The 22,858-nt window shown below is 43.8% G+C and overlaps 1 protein-coding gene and 1 pseudogene across 4 annotated transcripts in view; both read left to right on the top strand.

Annotated features, from left to right (window-relative positions):
• Positions 1 to 22,858, top strand: part of ESYT2 (extended synaptotagmin 2) — a 769,824-nt gene that overhangs the window by 438,214 nt on the left and 308,752 nt on the right. The window lies entirely within an intron of this gene.
• Positions 1,586 to 5,107, top strand: LOC146789648 (arf-GAP with coiled-coil, ANK repeat and PH domain-containing protein 2 pseudogene; annotated as a pseudogene). Its single transcript, XR_014969842.1, has one exon. The product of XR_014969842.1 is annotated as an arf-GAP with coiled-coil, ANK repeat and PH domain-containing protein 2 pseudogene (transcript).

Raw genomic sequence — 22,858 nt, forward strand, 5'->3', positions numbered from 1 at the left:
GCTAGGAGGGGATACTGCTATACAATCTATGCATAGTGTGTAATCTGCAGCTCATATGCCTCGAACGGAATATGCTAATTACCAGTATGCATCTGTTCTTGGCATGTAGAGCTGCAGATCTACACACGCCCACCCGCCTCCCTGGCTACCTTTATCTGTTCCAGTATTATCTTACTTAGATACAGCATACCTGGGCATCTTTCCTGTTTCTTACAAAGCTCCATCATTTCCCTGCTGGCGAAAAACAATCTGAGGATGGAGCTGATGCCCATGCGCACTATGATCCAAAGGAGGAGTCGCATACCTCGTGACTTCCAAAGACTTTCCAAGACAAAAACAAGTACAAACATCTGGGCCCAACACCAGATGGCGATCTATGCATAGTGTGTAGATCTGCAGCTCTACATGCCAAGAACAGATGCATACTGGTAAGTAGCATATTCCTTTCTGTGGATAGCTCAGTGGGTTACTGCCTTTGTCACAGAAATGTGTGTGTTATTTGCAGTTCAGAAGTTACAATCCTATCATAGGACAGTGACCTGTGAACTGTCATCAAAGAGTTGCATGCAAACCTGAATGTTATTCTTAGAACTTAGCTTTTATTTGTGTTGTAATATAGTTAGAACTTCCCCAGTCTTACATTATTCTAATATTGCTAAAAGAGTTTGTTTAAGCAGATATACATTTTTGTCAGTAAAGCCAACCCCTAACCACTGGAGTATGCTTTAATCCTGCGTTTCCTCCAGACCAAACCCTCTTTGACATGTGATTCCTACACCTTATAATCCTCATTGGCTTATGTGACATTCCCTGTAGACTGATTTACATACTTGCATGATCGTTTGTCTCTGTATAATGTGTGCATGATGTAAAGTACTGTGACACCCTACACTGATATGAGTAGCGCTATACAACAAATGAAATGCATGAGAGAGTGGCTACGGAGAGATGAGGGGCGCTGGTGGAGGGTGGTAGTGAGGGAGTCCAAGGAGGAGGTCAATAGGGGAAGAGGCTACAGAGAGATGATGGGCACTGGAAGAGGGTGGTAGTGAGGTAGTCTGAGGAGGAGGTCAATAGGGGCGCTACGGAGAGATGAGGGGCGCTGGTGGAGGGTGGCAGTGAGGGGATCTGAGGAGGAGGTCATGAGGGAGAGCCCGAGAAGTGTCACTTGCCTGATAATCCCACCTCAGAAACCTGCTCTTCCCATCAAGGGGACATTACATGAAAAAAATACTTTTTGAGAGTGATAACATTTAGAAAGAGATTTGAAAGGAAAATAATGCATTTTATTGGCCCTTGTAAGACTAAGGAGAGATAAAGGAGGGCCCTGAAGCATGCCTGGCTAGACATATAAGTGACAAATCGGGCCCGCAGTGACCCACCCGAATGTACACTTGGCCCACCCAAATAAAAATTCCTGGAGCCGGGCCTGGATAAAATTAAAATGTGTGCTTATATGTTCCTTTGACTTTAATGTGATGTCTTCTGGTGATGTTTTAAGTCTATACTGTTTTTCCTCGTGTACGAAACGTGGCCATGGACCCATACCTGCTGACTGCAGACCTCAATTACTCTTAATGGTTTCTCTTTCCAAGGCCCACGGATGAAGCATGTGTGAAACAAAAGAAAATGTCCCTAAATTAAAAACTGTCAATCAAGAGCTGTATTGATCTATTGATTTTCGGAAATTATAAACATCTTGTTTTACAGAATCCACAGTCCTAATTAAGGCATCTGTGAGGTGTTAAATAACCTGGAACACGTTCAATAGTATACTAGTTTAGGAGACAGGTATCCCCTATTGAGAAAGACTTTGGGGAGCAGGAGTCTCTGTGGTTGCAGAAACCTTCCTTTAAAGTCGACCTTTGTGACCAGACAATAAAAAAAACTCAGGTTTGCCTTTGAACAGAAAAATAACTAAAAAACACTACCTCCAATGATGAATTGCCTTGTTGCTGAAAATGCAAATAAATTGGTGGAACATTGCCGAGGACGACAATCTGATTCTATCTTTTGTGTCTATGACGCTCAGACTCTTGCATTGTTGTCCATTGTCTGTCTATGTGTGTATCTAGGAGTCTGGAGTGTCTGCCAGCAAGGACTGTGTTCTGAAGTGGAGGAAGCGCTGAGAGCTGGGCAGCGGTGAGGCAGGCTGAAGTGTGACAAACTTCAACTTCTGTGCTCAGATCCCCTTATCTTGCTGCTGCCTCCTTATTCCTGCCCTTACCTTGATCGCCTGGGAGGGGCCAAGGGGACAGCATGAAGGTGACCGTTGATTTCCAGGAGTGCTTGAAGGACTCTCCCCGTTTCAGAGCCGCTTTGATGGAAGTTGAAGGTGATGTGACGGAACTGGAAGTGAAACTTGATAAGCTTGTTAAGTTATGTAGTGGCATGATTGATGCAGGCAAGACCTTTTGTGCTGCCAACAAGCAATTTATGAATGGCATTCGGGACCTCGCACAGTATTCAAGCAAGGATGTGGTGATTGAGTCTAGCTTGACGAAGTTTTCTGACAGCCTCCAAGAAATGATCAATTATCACACAATCCTGTTTGACGAAGCTCAGAGATCCATTAAAACACAGCTCCAAATCTTTATTAAGGAAGATCTTAGAAAATTTAAAGAAGCAAAGAAGCAGTTTGATAAGGTCAGTAAAGAAAAAGAAAACGCACTAGTTAAAACTGCCCAAGTTCAAAGAACAAAACTGCACAAGGTGGAGGAGGCAACAAACATCTTAAACGCAAAAAGAAAATGCTTCCGGCACATAGCAGTGGACTACGTCCTTCAAATCAATGTTCTTCAGTCAAAGCGAAGGTCTGAAATTTTAAAATCGATGTTATCCTTCATGTACGCACATCTAGGCTTCTTCCACCAGGGCTACGATCTCTTCAGTGAACTTGAACCGCACATGAAAGAGCTTGGTTCACAGTTGGATCGGCTTGTTGTGGATGCAGCAAAGGAGAAGAGGGACATGGAACAAAAACACTCCACTATTCAGCAAAAGGATTTCACCAACGACGATCTCAGACTTGAATACAATGTTGATGCTGCTAATGGCATTGTAATGGAAGGATATCTCTTTAAAAGGGCCAGTAATGCCTTTAAAACTTGGAACAGGCGCTGGTTCTCAATACAAAACAACCAACTGGTATATCAGAAAAAAATGAAGGATAACCCCACAGTGGTTGTCGAAGATTTACGGCTCTGCACAGTTAAACACTTTGAAGACCTAGAAAGACGTTTCTGCTTTGAAGTAGTCACACCAACAAAGAGCCGTATGCTACAGGCTGACTCAGAAAAGCTGCGACCGGCATGGATTAAAGCTGTCCAAACTGGTATTGCTACAGCATATATAGAAAAGAGTGATGAGACGGAGAAGCTGGATAAGAAATCTTCACCTTCCACAGGAAGTCTGGACTCTGGCAGCGAGGTGAAAGAAAAATTAGTTAAAGGTGAAAGTGCATTACAGCGGATTCAGTGTATCGCTGGAAACTCTGTCTGCTGCGATTGTGGTCTGGCGGATCCGCGATGGGCCAGCATCAACCTTGGAATCATCCTGTGCATTGAGTGTTCTGGGATTCACAGGAGTCTTGGTGTGCACTTTTCAAAAGTGAGGTCATTAACGTTAGATACATGGAAGCCTGAATTACTAAAGCTGATGTGTGAACTGGGGAATCAAGTTATTAATCGAATATATGAAGCTAAATTGAAAACCCTTGGAATAAAGAAGCCAGACAGTGAAAGTCCAAGACTGGAAAAGGAGGTATATATCAGAGCAAAGTACATGGAAAAGAAGTTTGTGAATCAGGACTGCGTTGCTTCACACCCTCTTGATGGACAGAAAAGGCCTTATTCCCAGTGCAAGAATGAAGACCTCAATAGTTCTGAGAAGTCCCTGGCATCACAGGATCACTTCTCAACATCTTCCAGAAGTTCAGTGAAAAGCAATGACAGTGTAATCCACTACAGTTCAGAAGGCAGCCGAGAACTTCTTGCCTCTACTGTATCTTCAAACAGGTTGTATGAACCAGTCCTAGAGGTGGAGAAGCGAGATTCTTCAGTATTTCAGGATTCGAAGAAGTTTCACCCAGGGCTGCACCTTTATCGAGCTGCGTATGAGAAAAGCCTTCCTGATATGGCAGAAGCATTGGCACTTGGCGCAGATGTTAACTGGGTGAATGCAGAGGAAAACAACGCAACACCACTCATTCAGGCTGTGCATGGGGGTTCTTTGGTCACTTGTGAGTTCCTGCTACAGAATGGTGCCAATGTTAATCACATGGATCTGTATGGCAGAGGACCCCTGCATCATGCAACAGTTTCAGGGCACACTGGGCAAGTCTGCTTATTTCTGAAACGTGGAGCAAATCAGCACACCAAAGATGAAGAAGGAAAAGACCCCTTGACTATTGCCGTTGAAGCTGCAAATGCTGATATTGTAACACTGTTGCGAGTGGAAAGAATGAATGAGGAGATGCGGCAATCTGAAGGACTATATGGATAGCCAGATGACGAGACCTACCAGGACATATACCGTGATTTTTCACAGATGGCATCCAATAATCTTGAGAAATTAAACCGTTTCCAGCCGTCTGATACACCAAAGTCATCAAGGATGTGGAGGAGAAAAGTGTACCCGTGTCCTTACCCACACCTGGTGCTTCCGGAGTAAAGTGCCTGGTCCCTAGCTCATTCCCTGACTTGGGAACATTAGTTTAAGTACCGAACAGTCTGGGACCTCCTACAGCATTTGATTGACACAATGAATCTAGGGTCCTTTATATGCAGAAAGACACCACAGTGCACCAGAAATGATGGATACCTCAGCAGCCAGTCTAGCAAAGTCCTCCTTGGTTTAAATGTATCAAGTTACCACAATGTCTGACTGTCCATGTATTTCACCTTGTGGTACCTCGGCGGAAGGATACACAGATTTGAGGGCTTCTCATTGTGAATGCTAAGTGAAGCAGATGCCACGCTACGTAGTGTATATCAATTCTGGCGCCTGTTTTCCATGTAAAAAAGCACCAGTACATGTTCTAAAATTGGTTACACTTTCATTCTAGATGGCAGCTTTTTTGTCAACAATGACTAGAAAATGGAAATAAATTAGTACAGAATTTTACTATTTTTAAAACGGTATAGGAATGTTTTTCCAACTTCAAGGGAAATGGTATGCAAACAAATGTATGTAAACGTTTTACTTCTGGAAGAGAACGAAATAAACAAATTTTGAAAAAGTTATTTCCAAAAATAATAATAATTTATTAAGTTCAAACTGGTAATTATGAGCCTTTAAGTGGTATAAGATTTGAAAACAGTGGCGAGTTTTGTGTTGATTTGTACACTTTTAAAGCACTTTGGCATAGTTAATTTGCTGCATGAATTTGGGGGTGGTCAATATACCCCCTCATTTACAAGAAAATGATGTAGCGTCGTGCTGCAAGCCATTTACCTGTGCAGAACTGCATCATTTTCAAAGCACATTTGATGCATTGTGTTGACAACAATGCAATGCATGCGTGTGCTTTCCCCTGCGCTGGCACACAATTGGCTGCCATGAGCCAGCGCAGGCACCCGTGAGTCATTTTTTACGAATGCCTGCATTGCGGTGGTGATTTTTTTGTGCAGGAAGCCAAAATACAATCTGTGATGACATTTTCCTCTTGCTATGCATGCTACAGAATACAGAATGCATAGAAAGAGAAAAGAACGAGGAGAAATAAAAGTATGTCTCCTCTTGCACCACTCCTACACCTCCCCTTGGGAGGCATAGGATTCTGACTCACTCCCAGCTTTTCAAAATGTTGTAAATCTGGGAATGTGTCAGGTTGCATGGATGTTGCGTGGGAACACCCACAACACCAGTCATGGAATACCCCTTTCATCCAGAGTAATGCGTGAAAGGAACCCATATTTACAAGGTCATGAAAAATCACCCTGGGTAACTTTACATGGCCTTGTAAATATGGGCAGGCACACTTTGCCGCCGGTGTTTTAAAAAAGGTGACACACCAGTGACGCAACGGCTTTGTAAATGAGGCCCTATGTTTGCAGTGTCTTGGTGTACTCTCGTGGATTCTACATTGAAATCTTAACTATGCGTATCCCCTTTTAGTAAAGAAAGCTTTGCGAGTAAAGAAAATTTGGCACGCTTTTCTATTTTAACATTTTTTATCTGAAGAACCTATGATCAAGCCAAATGTGGAATTCAAAATTCATCCACTCTCACCAAAACCCCTACTCCTACAAACACCTTTGTGCACACGTACATCTAGGATCAAGCACCGTGTACACGTTGGCCAAGGTAAGTGGGCACCACAGGCTGAATGCAGGAAGGATACAAGGATTTTTTAGCACTCACTCCAGGAAACATAGGGCCTCATTTATAAACCCATTGCGGCGCCGGTGCATCACTATTTTAGAAGCACGAGTGGTGCAGTGTGCCTGCTTACATTTACAAGGCTGCATAAAGTCACCCTGCATGACTTTTCGTGGCCTTTTAAATATGGGACCATTCTACTCATTACTCTGAGTGAAAGGGGCGTTCCATGGGTGCTGCTGCGGGCGTTCCCAAGCAACATCCATGGAACCTGACACATTCCCAGATTTACAAAATGTCGTAACCAGGGAATGCGTCACAATCCTACGAATCCCTAGGGGCGGTGCATAAGTGGCACAAAGAGGAGAAATACTTTTATTTCTCCTTGTTTTTTTGCTCTTTCTATGTGTGTTGCATTCTGCAGCAAATATAGAGGAGCAACCCGCCTTTTATGATTTTTTATATGCAGGGAGGTGTTCCTTCTTGCACATAAACAATCATCCCTGCAACGCACGCACTCTTACACCATGGTGTCAGGGTGTCTAAGTTGGTGTATGGCTGCTGTTTGTGCACCAGCGCAAGAGAGGACAGGAAGGTGCCACATCTTGTAGATACAATGCATTCCTGCCCTTCTATTTTGACTCACGGCAGCGCTGCAGGAATACTTGCAATGCTGCTGTGCATCAAAATATAGTAAATGAGGCTCTAAGGAAAGTTTTTGAGCTAATGCCCTCCACTTATACCGGAAAAATGCATCCCTCCTTCTATCAGTAATTTGGCTCCACCACCCAGTGGCTCCATTCTTCTAGTGCTATTTTATGAAAGCACTGGCCCTGTCAACATAAAGATAATGCAGGAACTGGTCAGATGGAGGAAGTACAATCTTCCTGAGGCAGGGAACAATAAGAATGCTGGACTATGAACATCAAAAAACATTATTTACATCACCAGTGGGTTGCCATAATACTCAGCAGTTATTCCTAAATTTAGCAATAGTAGTACTGATAAAAAGCACAAACATCATTCAGTGGTGCATAGGGTAACCATTGTCCCTATTCTACTTCTCGCACCCTTATGTTTACCTCTTCCTCTCAGAGCAGTGACAGCCTAATAACATAGAAACATTCCTTGACTGACTTTATATTTCCTTGCCACAGTGTTTGATGAATGAATGAAAGTAGTATGGACGCAAGATCTGCCACTGCTGGTAGGATTTGAACCACTTTCGAGTTTTGAGAGTTCCAGCTGCCTTTCTTAGCGTGCCTGTCTCCTACAGTTTTTTCACCTCTCCTTGAATATTAGAAGGTTAAAACCCCTGCACTGCAGCTTCTGGGATTTAAATCAAGAAAGACTACAGGGTTCAAAAGAGAATAGAGGTATGACGAAGGCTGAGTGGCATTGAAAGTGTGAATGGATGCACCAATGAGGGGAGAAGGTATGTATGTCTTGTGATATTGGCGAGAATGTATGCTTATGTGATAGTGAGGGGTATTTGTGTGTAAGGCACATTGAAACACATATATTTTTGTATGTGGCAGTGCTTGAAATAGGCTGAGCTTGTGTCACTGATGGGAGAGGAGTGTGAATGCACCTTTATGGAGGCGGTGTGTGTATATGTCAGTATTTATTTGTTCGCGTTTGTGTGTTGAGAACACACGATAGAGAGGGGTGTGCTCATTTGGTATTACCCATGGAATTCACATGTGTTGAAAAGCAAGGGGACACTGAGAAGATGAAGAACATGCACTTGACTGCAAGAGTAGTTTGTAAAGCATTGTCTGTGAAAGAGTCTACAAGTTGTGAGTATGTGTCAAATGAGGGTGAGATGATTGCATGTGACAGGGTGGAGTCAGATATGTGTATAGGACATTAAGGTGCACGTGAGTACTAACAGGCAGGGTGGTGCTGTGTTAACAGACCAATGAGGGAAAGAGAGGTGTGTGGTATGAGGGAGAGCTGTGTGACTAAGGACCAAGAGAACACAAAGGTGAATGAACTGGGCAGTTGAAAGGCAAAGGTACAGGGATGTAGGCCATTGAAGCACAATGATGGAAGGGCCCAACCCGCTGATTATTTGACAATGCTGCACAGTATTTCCTATACAATATCCCCAAGGTACCACCTCAATGTACATAACGAGAAATAATTAACAAAAACCTTTTGTGCAAAAGATCTTTTGTGTTGTAATACCACTTATAAACAGTTTCACATGTACAATATTTACCAGGTACCATCAAGTAATAGGCCCACAATGCAAAACCTGGATGAAAAAAACATTTGCACAATTTATTTTACATTTTTGGCATAACTTTAGAATGAGATTGAATGTGTCTAGTCGAAGCCCAAAAGCATTTTAGCAGTTCCTGATTTTAAAGATGATCCTTTTTCTGAAGCAGAAAGTGATTATTTCTCCAAAATAATCTATGGTCAACGAAAGGAGCTTTAGTTGACTATCAGACATCAATATGTCAACTCAACAAAATGCCACTGGGACCTCTGGGGTGCCAGTCCAACAGTTTTGTTTGTTTATCTGCTTTGGAGTCCTGAGTGCTGGGAAAACTGCGTGAACTTGTAGCTAGGAAATCGAAGGAGAGCACAAGCACCAGAAACTAAAGTAAACTCATATGGAAGTTTTATAGTTAATTTTTCTTTAATCCTGTATCTGTATTAACATAAGAGGAGTTAGTCACATTTGCCTGAAGACCCCTGCCTAATGTTTAGGTAGCAAGTCCTACAAAAATGTTTACATCCGATTTCCAGAAAGGAGATGTGGCTCAGTATATGTGAAAACTTCTTGGGTAAAATGCTTACTATGCTATGAAGAAGTTCATGGCCCTTGCCAGCAATGCAAGCCAGCTGGAACTTTCAGAATCTCCGCTGAACTGACCGCAGTAAGCTCCCGTCTGTCGATCCAGGGCTGCTAAGTCGTTCTCAAGCCTCAGTCTGCTGGCCCTTCTACTGGCAGAGAGAAAAGTCCTGTAACTCGTGCAAAAGGAGATCCAGATGAAAGCATCCTCTGGAGCTTTTTTTTATTTTTTTATTCTTTGTGTTGGGGTAACTGCACCAGCCTATTTGGCTTTGTAGAGACCTTGTCAATAACACCTAGTGACCTGTTTGAAGGTCTTTTTTAAGGAAAGAGATAACCTGCAAAAGTACATTTATTCCAGGGGTCGAGTGCACCATTACATCTTCACTTGCAGAGTGAAAACACTTCACTTGTCCTGTGTCGGCCTTCACCAGGGCCCACATTCAGATCCTGCTATGAAGTGACACCAGAGGGTTAGAGACTGCGTTCCCCAGCGATGACCGCAGGAGAACCAGTTACTGGGATGCTATGGAGAAAGGACCCTAACCCACTGGTGAGATTGAGAAGTCTCTCTGTGAGCCCTTAAGGTGCCAGGCGGATAGCGTCCATGTAGCCGTGTCTGCGTCCCCTGTCGAAGTCAGCCAGACGTCCTCCACTTTGCTCAGTGCCTAATCCTAGGGACTCCAGCCTCTGATTCTGTGGACTACTTATTCCTCAGTCGCTGATGCAATCTAGCCTGCCTATCCACCTTGCGAGCTAAAGATCTGCAGCATAGCCGCTCGGAGGTCACACCAAACCCTCATCATCGCCTTGCTCCTCGCAAAATATAACCGCAAGCTTAAGTCTACCCAGCAATCGAGCTGCTGCAATTCTCTTTTTGTATTATGATATTTTGCTTCCAATATTTCTGTCTACCGCTATGTCCGAACACCCCTCGGCCAGATTTGGTCGCACCATGCCATGATCTGTGACAGCAGCCTCCAGTATGTCTCCAGAGAGATTCAGCCAGGGCCTCGTATCAGCACCAGACATGCCAGCTCAAGCAGAGACTAGTTCCAACTCCGGGAGCCAGAAGTATGGTCTCCGACCGAACCCTGTGCCGAGCCAGAAGTTCAAGGACTTTGTGTGTACGTCCCCGTGAGCATGCCGGCTATGATGCACAGGTACTATAGAAAAGGAGAGCTGTAGCGAGCCGTCCGAGCTCTCCTATACATTGTTTCACTAGCATGCACTCCTCGGGGCGGGCTTGTCCCGAGCAGATAAATAAACGCCGGAAGACCGCTCGGGTCTTCCTGCTACACACAGTAGCACGAGTGGTGTGTATTTCTTCCAGCGCTGCGCAGGGCCTAAAGAAACCAGGCTGCGCCGCGCTACAGCAGCCAATGACAAAGGAGAGTAGCGGGCCATGGAGCAGAAAAAGAATCCATTTGGGATTGAGTGCCATTTGGTCATGAAAAAAATGTAGGTGCCACAAATCCACTAAGTCATGTTCCAACATCCCGCAGGACCGCCCTGTCCAATCAGTTGCACAAGTTGGATCTGCCAGAGTGGATGTGGGGCAATATTTCAGTCACCCCCCAGGAACAATAGGGTGTGACCAAATTCTGTGAAAGAGGTGGGCCAGAAAACTGGTCTTATCAGCGTTAGGAGCATATATGGAGCCAAGTACCAAACCTTAATTGAGAAAGGAATTTTGACAAAGACCCAGTGGCTTGCCATGTCTGTCTAAGTTTTGAGTATCATGCAAGGGAGAATACGTCTAAGAAGAATGATCACCCCACACTTTTGAGACTAGCTGCAGGTAGGTGAGAGTATTCCAGCTGCCTCCATCTGCCTACTGTTACCGATAACAGTGCATGCCCAATCCTGTGTGAGCTTCTGGTATTCATCCGGGTATAAGTGGGCTTGTTGAATGAAGGCAATGTTGAAATGTTTCATGTGGAAATAATGAGGCATTCTTTTATGTTTAATATAAAGTGACTTACCGTTGATGTTCTATGAAGCAAGCAAAAGTGATGTAGACATCTCCCTGTAAGGCTCTGAGCAATGTAGTCTGTGAGAAGAAGCTCCTTGCTTGGAGCTGTTGGGGGGCAAGGATGGGAGGGGGACCCTCTAGCATGCAGGGAGAGGAATGGAGATGAGCATGGTGCCAGTGAGAAGGAGAGGAAGCGGGGGCTCGCCACCAGAAGAAGAGGAGGGGCAAGAAAGAAACCCTTTGTGTCTCAAGGAAAGACCTGACCCTGCTGGGCCCTACTTCTCTCCTAGACCCAAGGAGCAGGAAATGATTAGGAAGAGAAGAGGTCAAACTGCGGCAGCCGTCAGTGGGGTATGACTGAAAATGCTGATGCCGCCTGCCTTGCAACAGAGACTTCGGGCTGCAAAACAAATACTAGTGGCAATCCAGTTCCGTGTTTTCCGCAGATCACTGTTGATCGCAGAGAGGAGGATGCCGGCTGTCCGCGTCTCCAGGCTATACAATAGTCCCGATTCTCAGCCTGCGGCCCAGCCCGGCCCCATTGATCTCCACACGGCGGGGGTCTGGTGATGCTGTAGATCGCGGTAGACCGCCGCGAGGAGAACTCCGGCTGTCTTGCTACTCCAGGTTCCCTGCTGCCAGCTCTCAGCCCGCAGTCCGCGGCCCACTTGGCCTGACGATTTCAACAGCGGGGGGTCTGGCAACACCAATCACAAGTCTCAGGTGGCAGGTGGGGGCAGCAAGCGAGGCCGAGCGACAGCCCCCAACTGAGCACGGATTCCATTCCGCGGAGGGTGCCGGTTTCAATGCCCATTGGCGCCCAACAACAGCTACAGCTTTAGCCACAGCTACAGCCACAGCAGTCTTAGCTGCAGACTCAGCAACAGAATTGTGTTTAGGTCTGTTAAGAACCCTAAGATTGGTAATATTGACATCTCAGATCATGCCTTGATTTCTTTTGTTCTGAACTTAACTTCAACTTTTGCAAACCAAACTAGATGGCGTATGAATACTGGAATTGTTCTTAATGAACATAATAAGCCTAAAATCTTAAATGCTATTCAAGACTATTTTTTATTCAATCCTGAAGGATCCACTTCTATGGTCAATAGATGGGACGCCTTTAAAGCATACATTAGGGGTGTCACTATTTCAATTATGGCCTATGAAAATAAAACATTCAACGCACGTATTAGATGTTTGGAAAAACAAATTGCGAAATTTGAAAGGCTTTTTATTTCATCAAATGACCCTCAATTTAAAGTCAAGCTACAAAAACTTCGATATGAATTTAACTCAATCCTTAGTACAAGAGCTGGCATCCAAATTTCTAATTCTAAGGCTAAATTCCGTTTTAATGCCAACAGATCTGGGAAGCTTTTAGCTAATTACTTACGTATCAAAAAAGATAGAACGCAAATTACCTCAATTCATGGCCCTAATGGTAAAATTGCAATATCTCATAACGATATTGTTAAGGAATTTTTGGATTTTTACTCTACTTTATATAATAAGCCTGATCCTCATGATCCCTCCATACTGGACTCTTTTTTAAATACATGTGATTTGCCCAAAATTTCGCACTCGGACAGGCTTGGGCTAGATTTACCCATTACTACAGATGAAATTTTAGCTGCTATTAAATCCATTAAAAAAAATAAATCCCCTGGTCCAGATGGTATCCCAGCAGAGTTTTATAAAGAGTTCCAGTCCCAACTTTTGCCTTATTTATTTCAACTTTTTACTTTTTTTGGCTCTTCAGGAACGATTTCAGGTTCTTTTACTGATGCTTTAATTATTGTACTCCCTAAGCCAGATAAAGACCCCACTCTTGTTTCAAATTACCGCCCTATTTCTTTAATTAATCAAGATTGTAAATTGTATGCTAAAATACTTGCTTCTAGACTGGCCCCTATATTAGATTCTATTATACATCTTGATCAATCCGGTTTTATGAAGAATAGATATTCTACAAATAACACAAGAACCTTATTACACGTTATTGAGCAGAGTTCCACTTTAAGTTCCCCCGCAGGAATTTTGGCTCTGGATGCAGAGAAAGCTTTCGACAAAATCCATTGGCAATTTTTATTTCAAACCTTATTATCATTTAATTTTGGTACTTCGTTTATACGCATGATTTCTGCTCTGTATTATGCCCCTACTGCTCGTTTATTTATCAATGGCCTAGTATCTAGTCAGTTTTCTCTTTTTAGAGGCACAAGACAAGGCTGTCCCCTCTCTCCACTTTTATTTCTCATTGGAATTGAACCTTTCCTTACTCATATAAGAAAATGTGTCAATATTAAAGGTATTAAGATTAAGGAGATTAATATCAAAACCTTAGCCTATGCTGATGATGTGCTATTATTTATTAGTGAACCTATATCTTCATTACCTGCCTTATTAGAAATTATTGCAAAATATTCCATGGTTTCTGGCTATAAACTTAATATTAATAAAACTGAATTCTTTCCTTTAAACATTTTTTGTACTCCTGATATGTTACCCATGGCTGATATTGTGTGGCAAAAAGATAAATTAAAATATCTTGGGATTCTATTTGCATCCTCCATTAAAGCAACATTAACATTAAATAGTAACTTTATTCTGAATTATATTAAAGATAAAGCGTCTAAATGGTCTTCACTTCACCTCTCTTGGTGGGGTAGAATGGACTCCATTAAAATGACTATCGCTCCAAAAAATTTTTATACGCTTGCTATGATTCCTATTCAATTTCCATTGCAATTCTATAAGGACATTGATAGACTTCTCTCCAAATTTATTTGGAATAATAAATCAACTCGTATTGGTTATAAAAAATTAAAAATACCCAAATGCAATGCTGGATTTGGCTTGCCTGACTTTTTTCTATACCACAAGGCATTTATACTGAAACAAAGTTCCATATGGTTTCCTCCTTCCTCTTTAAATAACCAACCTACATGGCTTCATATAGAGCAGTCTCTTGTGGATCCTTTTCCATTGACCACCTTGCTAACAATGTCCAATAGGTCAACATATGTGCATAAATCGGTTATTATTAAATCCACTAAACTCATTTTTAATGACCTGGATTCAATTTTTTTGACCCCTATGAGTCATACTGTAGATATGTCATTGTGGCATAGTAATGTGATTAAATTGAATAGAAATGTTAATTTTTGGAGTGCTTGGATTAAAGCTGGTATTTTTTATCTTAAAGACATCTATCTCGACAATGTTTTTATTTCTTTTGAAGCTTTACAAATGAAATTTAGTTTACCTCAATCTGATTTTATTAAATATGAGTCTTTATGTAATTCAATTTTAGATTCATTTCCTCATGGTATTCCGTTTAATGTTAAAGTAGATTTAGCAGTATATATTCGAACTATTTCTACATCATCACATACTGTCTCTATTTTATATAAAAAATTATCTAATTCTATAGGAAACAATTTACATATTATTTCAACATTTTGGAATGCTGAGCTTTCACTTTCTTTGTCCAACGATATTTGGACGACTGTTTGGCTTAATAGTATTTCAGGATGGCTGCCTGTTTCACTTTACCAAACTAATTCTTATATTTTATTTAATTGCTTATGGACCCCAGTGCATTTATTTCGTGCTAAACTGATGCAAGACGACATTTGCTGGCATTGTAAATTATTTCCTGGATCATTAAGACATATGCTTTTTGATTGTCCATTAATTTTTAAATTTTGGTCTGATGTTTGGGATATTATTCAACAAACATTTCATATTCATGATGTTATTTCTTACAAAATATTAATATGTAAATCTGTTGGTCTTCTGCATAACTTAACTGAATTAGAAGGTAAACTGTTTAATTTCCTATTGTCAGCTGCTTTAAAGTCTATTACATTTTGCTGGAAGGATATTTCGTCTTTATCGGTTCATGCTTGGTGGTCATGGGTTATTTTTACAAGAAGAGGGGCTCAATTATCCCTAAAAGGGATCAATCATAACTCTAATTTGTTTCACTCTTTTTGGTTACCTATAGATGTATACTTGGCTTTATAATTGTATATTTATATTTGATTCACCGTTTTGCAGTCAGTCTATTTATAGCCTTATATGATATATGTAGCTCTTTTTTCTAATAAGTTGACATTGCAATTTTCCATGGCTCCCTCCCTTCCCTTCTTTTTAGTTTATCTTCCCTCCTTTAATTGATTATTTATACTTCTTTACCTATTGTATTTAGAGATGCTTTTGGTAATTTCTTATTTTATATAGGTATTTTCGCTTATAATTTTTTTCTGTAATGTCTGTACTTGTTCATTATTATGGAAAATTTAATAAAACATTTTGAACTTTAAAAACAAACAATTGGGTCTATTCCCAAAGGCTACACCTTGGTAAAAATAACAATACAAAAACCATCTGAAGTATTGCCAATTGTACAACTACCTGCATGCAAATCCAATATGACACACACGTTCAGTACTCAGAGCCCCAGCTCAGCATAGATCCAGCGACCAGTGACCAGCACGTGTATGCGCCACATGGTGCCTGGCAAGCGCACTAGGCCGGTCAGAGTGTGGGCTACAAAAATTCGGTGAAATCCTGAAATGCGGTCCGGGAGAACAAGAGGAGGGGGAAAATAAGGATAAACACCCACAAGTCACATCAAAAAACGAAAAAGTGGAGGATAAGGATGAGGACAAGGGTAAGGCGGGAGCCTTGACTAACATTACGGCCCGAATGAACATCGCCCCCGGTACGTCCTCTGTAGTTCCTTGCCAGCTAAACACAGAGGACACAGAAGCACGGCACGAGTGCGGAGCCATAACAGAAGTACCAGCAGCCAAGGCAAGCACAGTGGAAAGGACAAAAAAAAACTCAGCAGAGTCCGCCCCACAAGGCAAGTGTGTTGGAAGCAAGAAAATAACCCATACGGCTCTAAACTGGCATAACTCCTGCCCGAACAGCAGCAAACGGGCACTGATTACAGATTTTCTAAAGGTCGCAATTAAAACCACAGAGGAAAACCAGAGTCGTCACGCTTCCAAACACTAGAAAGCTGCTAACACAAACAACACAACAAATAATGACAAAGACTTCCAAAAAGATGCCGACACTAACTGTCTAAGCGATAGAAGTACTACCAACAGTGAGGGTGAAAGGAAAGAAAAGAAAGAACCCCTGCACACGGGTTTGGACTCCACGGGTAACAAAAATAAAGAAATTCAACATCCCCAATTACTAACACCCAAAGCCCTCCAACATCCAGAAACCTGCCAAAGCAATAACTTCCAGGTAACTGAGGCACTTGTTCATTTCCACTCGTCTATTTTGGATACGCCCTGCCAGTCCCAGCAACAACAATCTTCACCCGGATACAGCGGTCTCAGCAGACAAGATGGGCACATCGAAAGGGAGCCAACACATCAGTTTAATATAATCACCTCGAGTCCTTTGGGCATGCCATATTCGTTGTCAGTAGCCTACTCCCCCGCTTGTCGGGGGAACATCAATTCAAACACCCATAAGCAAGATAAACTTGATTCACTTTTCCACACACCGAAAATAGAAAAGCACTACTGCCAGGACCTCAGTCAGGGTAAAGCAAATGACAAAACGTCATGCCAATTAAATCACCCAGGATCCACCACCCAGATACCACCCACTCAAAATAAGGTATCACCCAGCAGATTCTCTGACCATCAGAGCGAGCCATTCTCAGGGTACTCGCATCACCAGGAAAATCGCGCTCGCCAATCACCAGTAGAACAAAGTGGCCCATTAACATCCCCAGTCTGGCCTCACCTGCTAAACACAATGGACACGATCAGCAAAGCAATGATCCTCCATGCAGACAAATTGGACACCCAAGTTGACCTCCTGAATATCCTCGCAATCCATGTTCAGGGGGTCGAACAAAAGTTGCACAGCTTCAATGAGATGATCCTGAGGGTGCAGCGAGACCGGGAAACAGCTTATCAAATGTGTCACTGCCACTGCACCCAAATAATCGATAAGTTAGCTTTAGTTCCAACTCTACTGACACAACTACTGGTTACAACAAGAGAAGTTTTAACCAAGCCTGCAACACCAATAGAGAAAGAAAAAGAAGCTCTAAAAGAAAAAGATGCTTTAAAGGAAAAAGACTTGGAATGTCTCAATTCCACCGTGGGGCACAAAAACAGCGAAATAAGATAAACCCCTGCACTAATCAAATCAATCAAGACAACAACACCCACATCTAATCCACCAAGCGTACTTGACAACTCAGGTGCCTTGAATTCATCACTCCAAGTTCAAAGTAAGCAGTCTCCGTCAAGACAATTAAAATTACACAAGCCACTATCCAAACGGGAGAGAAAACGACTGAGAAAGTCCAGAAAGAGCAAACAAACAAGCCAGGCATTAGATCTAATCCGGGCAACATCCATTCAAAACGGAATTCCCCAAGACGGTAAAGTAACTCAAAACAGCATGGAAGCAGTAAGCCTCAAGGAGCAATCGACCTTATCTCCTACACTTCCTGCCACTCAAAGTACCTCAATCCATAACATAAGGGAGCCACCTCTGCCAGAAAAAATATATAGTTTATTCAAACCTGCAGCAAGTAAGGTGAAAAACAATCTAAAAACTCAGGCCACACAATCAGTAGTAGGGAACACCAGGACGGCAAAAAGGGAAACAAGACCGGGTGAGGCTACCTTCACCCAGGAACACGGCTCAGGCGTTAGCCGTAATCCAGAAACAAATAGGGAAAGTGAAATCTATCCACAAAAAAACACACCGGAATACCAAGACTTATCCTCGGTTATCCCTGAGTTCAAGGTGGCAAAGAAAGAAACTGACAGGTGTTTAGTTAACGAGTGGCAGTACGACCCGCCAAATAACAACAAATTGGTATTTAATCCCCAATATTTCTCAAGGGAAACGCATGACACTCTCAACAGAAGTGTATTGCTCAAATTATCTAAAGCTCTCTCCCCCCCCCCCCCCCCTTGAGCTATATCAATACCAACGACATTGAAAGCATCGAGTTCAAACAAAACTCGAGCCTCATGGGTCAAGAATTCACAACAGCCACATTCATCAATAATACTCTCACCGAACAGATTTGACAGCAGAAGGACTTGTTTGCTAAATGAGGTATCGAGTTAAAAAAGATAGTCCCTCCCTGTTACCCCAGCCCACTACAACTACCACTTCACACAATGCGTCTGTTAAAAGGGGCAAAAGGCCCAGATCAACGCAGCCTAACAAAGGATAAAGAGTCCTTGGCCAGGAAAATTACAATCACCTTTGACCATCCTGAAGCTAGCAAGCCTTCGGGTTCCCGGCACTTGAACATGGCAGTCACTCCCTTGGGAATGGCATGAATAACCCCCTCAACAGCTCCATATATAAATCAAGGTTACAACGTTTGTACCTCTCCATTAAGGATCCCTTCTCCTCTTCCTTCTCCTCCCCCACCACACCGCTCTCCTACACCATCACCTACCCCAGTAGATGACGATAATGACAACACCTCAGATGATGCATGGGGAGGTGTGGATGATCAACCTCTAGGAGACCCTACCCCTACTGGCTCCCCAGACCCCTGGGATAATTAGTGTCCCAGACGTCCCTTACACCCCACAGGATGACTTCTACCCCTCCAGGCCTTCCCCTCCTGAGGACAATATCAGCTTCAACCAGCTCCTTCACAGAGCTGCCCAGTACCACGGGGTTGCCCTTCATACAGACCCAGTAGAGGAAGATTTTCTCATGGACACTTTCGACACCACACAAAGGTCCACCTCAATTTTACCCATGCTTAAAGGGGTCATTAAGCATACAAGAGGCACGGGCAAAAACCAAAAATATTTGTTAAAAGAACAAATATTTTTGGTTTTTGCCCGTGCCTCTTTTTGCTCCCTATCCCCTTGTCACTCTTTTGTTGTTTAATTGATTTAACCAGGGGGAACAAGAGTGATAGTCCCTCACCCTCTCTGTGTTCTTGTGTCATTAAGCATACACCAGAGATCTTTAAAGACCCAGTCAGGGCTCGAGTCATCAACCAGAGAATAGAAAAAAAGTATAAGGCTGCTCCTACTGATCCAGCATACATTAAGGGCCCACACCCCTAGACTCCTTGGTAGTCTCCAATGCAAGGAAGAGAGCCAATTCCCAAACATCAGGTGACGCACCACCACCAGATAAGGAATCTAAAATCCTGGACGCCTCTGGCAAACGCACAGCATCACAGGCAGCAAACATATGGCGCATTGCTAATACCCAAGCGCTCTTAGCCAGGTATGACAGGGCACATTATGATGAACTTGAGTCCATAATGCAGCAACTCCCTGACAGGTATAAAAACAGGGCCAATTAACTCATACAGGAAGGTAAAACCATCACTAACACCTCCATCCGTTGTGCCTTAGATGTGGCATATACCGCCTCACGGGCAATAAACACCAGTGTCCTTTTGCGTAGGCATGCCTGGTCACGCATCTCAGGTTTTAAACCTGAAGTCCAGAGTTCCATACTCAATCAGCCATTCGATGAGCAACACCTATTTGGCCCCAATGTGGACGTATCACTTGAGAAAATGAAAAAAGGATACAGACACAGCCAAATCTATGGGAGACTTGCAGTCGCAAGCTCCCAGACGGTCCTTTTGTTGCTCGTCCTTCAGAAACACGCACAGAGGCTACTCCTCTGATAGCCCCTCCACTTCTTACAAGGCTCCCACCCAATCCACCATTACTAGAGGTTAACAAAGGCGTGGTTACAAGGGAAACAACAGCAAAGGCAGAGGCAAAAACAACAACTCCCGCTCTGCCTCCATCCCCAACCATGACTTCCCTCCACTTCCCCCAGACCATTCCACTCCAGTCGGGGGAAGACTCCACCAATTCCTCCCTGCCTGGGCAAACATCACTTCAGACAGGTGGGTGCAACAGATAATTCAATCAGGCTTCTGTCTCGAACTAACATCTACCCCCCCACCATACCACCCAAACAGCATCCAATGTCACAAGAACATCTGTTACTGCTAAAGCAGGAGGTAATCTCCCTCCTACAAAAAAGTGCAATAGAACCAGTTCCCCTGCACCAACAAAACAAGGGAGTTTACTCCCTCTATTTTCTCATACCAAAAAAGGACGGCTCTCTAAGGCCTATTTTAGACCTCAGACCCCTAAACCTATACATACACTCAGACCGTTTCCACATGGTCACACTTCAGCAGGTCCTTCCTCTGCTTTCACAGGGCGACTACCTTGCTACCCTAGACCTCAAGGATGCCTATTTCCACATTCCCATTCACAGCACTCACAGAAAATATCTCAGATTCGTAGTAGACGGTCAGCACTATCAATTCAAAGTACTCCCATTCGGAGTCACCACAGCACCAAGAGTGTTTACCAAGTGCCTAGCGGTGGTGGCAGTACACCTTAGAAGACAACACATCCACATCTTCCCATATCTAGACGACTGGCTCATAAAAGCCAGCTCATACAGTCAGTGTGTACAACACACTCACGCCACTATTCAACAACTTCACGACCTGGGGTTCACAATAAACCACGCCAAGTCCCAGCACGCAACAATACCTCGGTGCCACAATACACACCTCAAGGGCGCTGGTCTATCCCAGTCCCGCCAGGATAGCAAGCATATAAGCTCTTCTCACCAAATTCCAACCGCAACACTCTCTTCCAGCTCGAGTGTTCATGCAACTCATAGGGATGATGGCCTCTTGCATATTCATAGTGCCTCATGCAAGACTCCAGATGCGTCCTCTCCAAAAGTGCTTAGCACGCCAATGGAACGGAGCTCAAGGTCAGCTAACAGATCTGGTGTTGGTAGACGGTCGTACCCATCGCTCTCTGCAGTGGTGGAACACCAAGAACCTTTCCAAAGGGCGACCGTTCCTAGAGCCGATTCCTCAAATAGTTATGACAGCGGACGCATCACTCTCTGGCTGGGGAGCTCACCTACTACATCACACCATGCAGGGCAGGTGGACACCTCAACAAAAGTTACTCCACATTAACCACCTGGAGTTACTAGCCATATTCCTAGCCTTGAAAGCATTTCAAAAACACATATCAGGCAAAGCTGTCTTAGTCCACACGGACAACATGACAGCCATGTATTATATGCAAAAACAAGGCGGGATACACTCTCTGCAGTTCTCTCAGCTCGCAGAGAGCATATGGAGGTGGGCTATACCTCAGAACATTTTTCTCCAGGCCCAACATGCCCCAGGAATCCAAAACACAATAGCTGATCTGTTGAGCCGTCAAACACAACAAATCTACGAGTGGGAACTTCATCCGCAAGTTCTTCAACTGTTTTTTCAGATGGTGTTTGAATGGTTTTTGACTAGTCTGGCTGGGATCCTACTATCCAGGTCCCCGGCCTATCTGCTTACTCCCTTAAATGACTGGAGTGCATATTAGATGCACTAGTGATTGGATACTGTGGTACCTTATGAGCCCCTAGTATATGGTACCTTAGGTACCAAGGGCATAGGTACTTCACAGGCCTACCAGGGGCTGAAGCATGTATTATGCCACCCCTGGGAAGCAGACTAAATCTGACACCACAGGCCTGCTACTGCAGCCTGGGTGAGGTAGTGTTAGCACTCCTCACTGAGGTATAGGTTCCTATATCTCACCATACACACACATATAAACCTATCAGTCACCCCTAAGACAGGCCCTATCAATCCTGAGGGCAGGGTGCTTGGTTTCTGTGGCTGTTTGTGGATGCGGTTAAACCATATACTCTTAAGTGCATTATAACCTACCGGTAAATGCTAACTTTTTAATGACCGCATCAAAACATGTCGTGTTTGGTGTCAAACAACTTGGAATCATACCCCCACACCAGTAACTGGTGTAGGAGTATGATCCCACCCTTCTAGAGGGGACGACATGTACCCACTGTGGAAAAACACAGTAGAAATCTGAAAGAGTCCTGGCATCACAAAATGAATGCCACCAGCACAGCCACTGGGCTGCCCTCCTGCTGCTGACTGAAACTCGCAGTGGAGGAGGCACAACAATAGGCATCCTGTCACAGGGAGGTGTCACCACCTTCCAGACAGGATTTAGTGTATTGGAGCAGGGTGGGTGCACTCCTAGAGTGCTTTGAAGTCCTGCACTGGGGGAGCAGTAGGCTCCTCTGTGCATATGCCAGCTCAAACCGGTTCAGGGGCTACCAGCCCCTGCTCTGGCGCGAAACTGGACAAAGGGAAGTGGGTGTAACCACCCACCCCCTGACCCTCCTAGAGGAGTGGTCATAGAGCTAGTCCCTCCCTTTCTTTTACTATAAGATAGGTAACCCTTGCCATTGCAAGTTAGATATCCCTGGACGACGCTTTACAAGAAGAATCCTGGCCCTTCGACGTTCCACTACCTTTGGAAGATGGAAGAATCTCCCTTGGAGTCAAGGAGTGACTCCCCTGCTTGGCAGGCACCAAAAACTTGAATCAACGGTCGCAAACTTTCCCGCTCCCGCCGGAGTTCGAAGTCCCTGCAGCCCCGGAACTGGATTTCCTGACTACTCGACGGCCATTGTGAGTCCCCAGCGAAGCTGAGGCGAGTGGACCCCACGAGTGACGAGGAACTGCAATACCTGGGAACCGTACACTATTGTCGAGTGCAACCCCTTCACGACGGTCTACGAACTTGTGCTTTGGATCACGTGTGGCCCAAGCCTCCAGCAGGATTTCCCTCGAAAATCAGAGGCCTACCTCGTCCCGAGTGACCGTGGGCTCCTGTGAAGTGAAT

Source organism: Triturus cristatus, chromosome 10, assembly GCF_964204655.1.
Source record: "Triturus cristatus chromosome 10, aTriCri1.1, whole genome shotgun sequence".
Taxonomy (NCBI): domain Eukaryota; kingdom Metazoa; phylum Chordata; class Amphibia; order Caudata; family Salamandridae; genus Triturus; species Triturus cristatus.